The sequence below is a fragment of the Eupeodes corollae genome, chromosome 3 (assembly GCF_945859685.1).
Source record: "Eupeodes corollae chromosome 3, idEupCoro1.1, whole genome shotgun sequence".
Taxonomy (NCBI): domain Eukaryota; kingdom Metazoa; phylum Arthropoda; class Insecta; order Diptera; family Syrphidae; genus Eupeodes; species Eupeodes corollae.
In genome coordinates this window covers 115037463-115044308 of record NC_079149.1, presented here as the reverse complement: position 1 = coordinate 115044308, position 6846 = coordinate 115037463, and positions in this window count along the sequence as shown.

Below are 6846 nucleotides of genomic sequence, written 5' to 3'. Positions count from 1 at the left end.
GCCACGACTTGTCTTTTGCTCATCAAATTCTAGAACCGCAGTGCGATTGGATCAATTAAATCATATTTCTTTTAGAGAAATTTATAAAGTTTTGATGTTATGCCAAGCATATTCGTCAGTTGCAGCGTAAAACCATCAACAAAGTCTTGGAAAATTGAACTGACAAAATACACTGCTGCGAAGCCAGCCGAGGCAGTTCCATGACCGACTCACTTTGATTTTGTTAATTAATCGAAATGTTTGCTCTTAATAATTAATACATAATACAGGGTTATCCATTTTGTGGATTCAAAAGTAAACATACCTAAATAAAACACAGGTAAAATATGTTGTTTCATGATATTTCTTTTTATTATAAAGTCGGAATGTTGACATCACGAGAGAAACACCACATCATTTAAATGACCATCACGCGATTTTTTTAAATTAATTTTCGACCCCTTTTTTACACATATTGGGCGGTAACTCAAGAGTTAAAAGTTTATCACCATAAACACGTTATTTCATGGAGCCCCAAAAAAACAAGTCCAGCGGTGTCAAATCGCATGATCTAAGTGGCCAGTTGATATCGCCACGACGAACAACTACGCATCCAGGAAATGTCTCTTGCAATAAAGCCATATTCGCTCTAGTTGTGTAGCATGTGGAACCATGTTGACGAAATCACATATTTTCCAAGTCTAATTTTTAATTAGCAGGCAAAAACAAGTTCGTTATCACTTGCACTTACACCAGCGATATTTGCAGTGGTTTGAGCGATAGTTAAGCGATCCATTTTCGTAAATGTCAGATTTTCAATTAAAAAATGGAATTGGTTTAACAACTTCGTTTGACAGATGTCGATTTTCAGCTATATACTCTTGAAACCGCGATATAGTTAACCCGTTACATTGAATTTAATTATTATTCTTCATTTAATATTATTTTAAATATTTATTTAAAAACAAATTTTTATTTAGTCCACTTTTTAAAGCAATCTAAGTAATTCCATTGAGTCAGAGTTCAGATGCGTAATATAATTTATGAAAAATATAAACATTTATAATTTTCATAATTAGTGTAATTGAACTGAAATAATTATGTACCTTTAGTCTCTTATTTTAATTATCTCACAACTCCACGTTATGACGTAAATTCAATTTCTATCTACCATTGTTATAATTTTGCTCTTCTTTAATTAAATTAATTAAATAATGTGAAGTTCTATTGCACGAATATTTCTTTCAATATTACAATAGTGTTTGCAAACTTGTCAAAAAAAAACTCAATATCCTTCAAAAAGCGCTGAGCAAACACATTCCATGCAATATAATTCCACGCTTATAAAGTACCTATAACTATACTCTGCCTTCAAATTAAAGTGGAAACATTTTTTAATACTTACCCACTTGGGATATGTATAAGGCATCACGTACAAGGGTTAGGTAAACCCAATTCGACCGATTTTAATTAGCTTCCGGCACATTAAACCACATTCACATTCACCATTTTACATTGACCCTGAACCACATGCCGCACACGACTACTAATTCAGTGAGTACTTCTGTGAGTCGAAAAATCCTTGCTATATGATGCCTCAGCGGCAGCGTTATTGCTCAGCATAGCACACTCTGATGTAGCACAAAACTAACCTGTGGTCAGTGCAAAAATCACCCCCATCACGCTAAATATTTTTCCTACCATATCCTGTTCTATGCGCAACCAAGCAAAGCATAAAGCACCCTCTTTTACTCCACCTCCTATAGGAGTTAAAAATAACCTATTAAAAAATTCAATTCAAAAATTGAAGAAGCAGGTCATGATGATAATTATGATGTCGACGATTTGTAACACTCTAGGTCCATACCGTGTCTTCTATTTTTGTTGTTGTTGTGCTCTTTCTTGGGCTAATGTTTAAACAAGGGCTACCTACTTGAAAAAGAAAAATTAAAACACAAAAAACTAATAAAAAAGAAATCCTTGAATTTGTAACATCACACCAGAGTAACACTCTCTCTACAACACCCAGGATCAACATTGTTGACCCAAATCCAACTTGGCCATTATTTCGTTCTTTTGTTGAATTCTTTTGCATTTTTCTATTTCGGCCCAACACTCTGTGGTTGCAAAAGTGGCAAAACCACGAACAAAATAGCTCCTTGTGTCTAACAAAAATGAAAATAATCAAAAAAAAAAAGGATACAACTCTATGGACATAGCTACAACCTATACCAAAATGCAAACATAGAATATAAGGTTATCCTTGGTGTAAGCCTCAACAGCCTTACTCACAGTCATAAATTGATTAAAAACTTTGCAAAGGACTCTGACTACCTCAACTTGTATACAAGTTACGAGTATAATGTGTTTCGTTCTCTCTCTCTCGTTTTCTACTTTGTATTCATCCGTATCCTTTTATATGTTCTTCTCGGAGCGATGTACTCCCTTCTCGGACAACCTATACTAGATTTTAGATGTCTTATTCTAAGCATTAAATAAAGCAATATCTAGGTAGGTACTACATACATAACTAAAGGCGGTATTTTAACCCTTTTTCTCAAGTCCTAAATTGTGTTTCATGTATTCATATTCAAGCGTTACAAAAATAAAACAAAATAAAGATTTCTAAAAAAAGAAGCACAGTAACAACAACAAAACATTGAAGAACACTTTTGTGCAATATCAGCTGAGTAATAGCAACAGCAACAGCAGCAGCAGTAGCAACACTCGACTATAGCCGGAGGTCGCGTTTGCCATTCTGATGGCCTGGCTCGCTGGCTCCTTGATGAATCTGTTAAGGAAGGATGTTCGTTCTCAAGAGATACGGATACTTTTTTTTGTGTGTTCTATTTCTGTTACTCAGAAATGATGATCCTGAAAATTGAATGAGATTTTCGAGGCATGCGCTTTGCCTTGTTCATATTTTTGAAGGAATTTTTGGTTAAGGTCAGGATTGTTTTCATGGAGCCATTTCGAAAGAGAAGATGTAAAATAAAAACATAAATTGAGAGTGAGGAGACAAAGTTGGTTTGGAACCAATGTTTGATTCAACTAGTTTGAGCTGAAATTGGAGAAACTGAGTTCGGGACATGTTCGAGTTGAATTTTGGCCTCTTATTTACAAAACGCGAAGGATGTTATGTTATTTATTTTTTGGAGGAGTTTTTGTAGATTAGTTAGCCTAGGTCATGCAACTGAACATGAGTTGCGTGATTTGTAAGGTTATTTAAAATTATATTTAGTTTCTAACGTTAAAATAAATTGGTGGGTTACAAGAGTTATACGAATGATGAGAATTATAAATTAGTAGATGATAAGCTAATTTCATTTTAAAATGGTTGAAGATATAAAGAACCTTAACGGAAAAAATTAAAAAGATAATTTATTTTAGATAAACCAAGAGGAATGTTCGCATTACTCACGAAAAAGATCTGGAATCGCACTCTGACGGTACTAAAAAGTGTGTTGGTTAGGAGGTACTGAGATTTATTTGTTATATTGAAATCATATTAGAAGCTTTTAATGGTACAGGTAAGATGTACCATTTCGGTTTATTAAAGTTATAAAACTGAATTTGAGAATTAAGAAAAGTTACACATACCCCACAGTGCACCATTTTATTGACAAAATCATTAAATTATACTGAGCTGTAAACATATATTGAGGAAACTTTTCGAGTAGCCTAATGGAGGATTTTTAAACTATTTTATAAAACTGCTCTTAAGATAGTAAATTCTGATAATGTCGTGTTCTCTATTTGATTTTGAAGAGATGAATACGTAAAATATGAAATATACGTTCCATGACCGAATGATTCATTCAAATTTTGTTTATTTTTTTATGTTTTAATTTGGGAAACTTAAAAAAATTGGGTTTGTACCTCGCTACAAGTTGAAAATAATACGTATGTATGGGGTCGATGTTTAAAAAAAAAAAAGAGTTTAAAAAAAGTAATTTAAAAACCCAATATTTTGACATTTAGAATTTTGTCCAAACAAAAATTTGACACAATATAATTTTGAAAAAAAACAGCATTGAGCCGATCTTATTCAAGTTTAACAAATTTAATCATAAAAATAAGTGCAATTTAAACACTTTCCACAACCCTCGAAAAAATATAGTCTAGGTCACAACAGTGTTAAAATGTACTAATTTTTTTAAATTATAGAATTCAAAGCATCCAAGGTATTTACTTTAGGGGTAAAAGATTTTAATTAACTGTGCATCAGAAAAAATAATTCATTAAGATTAAAAATTTGTGATGTAAAATCGAGTTTTTGTCTATTCAAAATGAAGTTTTGTGTGTATATTAATAAAAAATTAAATGTTTCATTTTAAAAACAGTCATTTTTTTTGAATAAAAATGCAATAGCTTCAAAGGTTTTTAAATTTTTATTATTTTCTTAATACAATTTTGTTTTGCAAAGATTTTTTTTTTATTTTTATTGCAAATAATTTGTATTTGTACTAAATTTTTTTTTTTTTTTAATATTTAAAAATTTTAATAAACAATTTTTAAAATAAAATTTAGTTTGTTCCATACAAATATTTTTAGCTTGTGACTAATAGAAACTAAATAGCAAGTATTTCATTCTTAAAAATCAATGTATCGATTGAGTCCAAACTTAAAATGTAAGGTTTTAAGAAGATTTTTTTTTATATTTTCAAGACTTAAAAACATAACAAAATTTGAATTATCTCGAAAACAACCTGATAGATCTTTACTAAATTTTTGTAAACAGTCTTTGTTTAACTTGGTTTCAATCAATTTAAAAGAAATATTTGTATATTGCTCTAAAAGGGTACCTTCCATAGAACCGTTATTTTGTTTTTAAGTTTTTTTTTTAAGAAGTTATGTACCGATTTTAAAATTTTAATAATATTTGATGATCAGAAAGTTCTTTGTTTGGACTTAAAAATTCGATATTTCGAAAATGAGTCAAAATTTTAAAGCAAAACAAATGTTTAACTAAAATTCTACATAAAATAAAATAATTTAAAAATACAATTACAGGATTTAATTTCTTTATGCAAACAGTTCATATGTTTTTTTTTTTCAAAACTATAGAATAACTTTTCGTCAAAATTTGATAGATAGATAGATAGATCTTTATTGTAACTGAAATTCTTATAATTTAAACCTAGATTGCACAGTTTACAGAGATATGGTGTCTTACATTCTACCTTACTACTGAAAATATTATAACAAGCATTCAATTTATACATTTTGAAGGAAAAGTTACTAAAAAAACCTTCATTAAATATTAGAATTTTTTCATAGGAAGAGAGAAGTGGGGAGCAGAAAACTGTCTTAAGATGTTGTTTACATTTGCGTAACACAGAAAAAAAGTATATTAATAAATAAGAATGAATAAATTAATAATAAATTAAAGAATAAATATATAAATAAATAAATACATAAATAAGTACAAAAAAATAAATAAATATATGTTTTCAATGCAAACCGTTTTTGATTTTCGTTCAAATGTCATTACATTTTATTCGCAATAATTTTAAGCAAAACAACATATTTATGTTTTTGTATGCAAATAGTTTTTTTTTTGGACAAAGAATTTTTTAATAATAAATGCAATTAAAATTAAAGTTTAAATTCTCTTTTTATTTACAATTGCCAACAAATTTTACGGAAACACAAGAGTTTTCAGTGCAAAGGTAGTATTTTAAAGATTTAAATGTAATTGTTGTTTGATTTAAGCAAAACATTTTTAATTTTTAAGGAAAAACATTTGAGAGTATCAAAATTTTTTAAGGGTAACAAAAACTAGCCAAATTAAAGTGGAATCAATAACGTATCCAATTTACAATTGACAAGCTTTTGGGTTAATAAGATTTGCATATTTTTCAAATATTGTATTTCAATAATAAAAAATTAATTTTTCATTTGATTTAATTTAATTTAATTTCGAAACATTTTTTAAATAATTTGTTGAGAATTGAAGCATCGAATCTGTTTTAAAGGAAAACATTTCAACGTTATTTAATATTCCTTATTAATCATAGAAATAGAAACGTAAAGTTTAACATTTAAGTTCTTCAGATAAATAAAATGAAATACGACCAATTTCAAGTATTAATGCAAATAATATGGGAATTGAAACCAACTTTTTAAAATTTTGTAATCAGTTTTTAAAAAGAAAAACAAAGGGCAAATTGAACCAATTTTACATGAAGTCATATAAATATAAAAGAATACATTTAGGTGTAGTACAGCTTTGAGCCTGTATCAAAGGAATTCCCAAATACAATTTTGAAAAAGTTAAAAATATATTACTCAGGAAGAATACTGTCGCTTTAAAGTAATCAAGCTAAAGCTGCTTGATTAGCCGCTATAAAGCGGAACAAACTACTCTTATGTATAGATTCACTTCTCGGGAAAAAAAATCAACCTAACTGAAAATGGATATGGCACGTTCTGTCAAGGAAGCACACCTTTTTCGCTTTTAACCATGTTTCTATAGAACTTCAGGTTTCTTATTAACTCTTTTTTTAACTGAAACATTTCAAATGAATTCGAAAAATTTGACTTTTTTAAGACATTTGTAACCGTCGTAAGAAATTTAAGGTCGCTCTCAACAATTAAGAAATTCACTTCCGCTTATTTTAGTGTTCTAGGTCCCAATACAAACGAAAATTAAGAAATACACATTTTTTGATTCTATACCATTGTCTGGTCTAACTAATTCTGTTTGGATTCTGTCTTAAGTATTAATTTTTCATATAAAACCTAGACTTTTCCAAAAATGTTACTGGAGCTCAACACTTCAAGTAAAGTTGTTCAACATTTATTCCACATTTGAATCACATTGTAAACAAAATCCAATTCCCAATCCCCAGTCCCACCATCAAA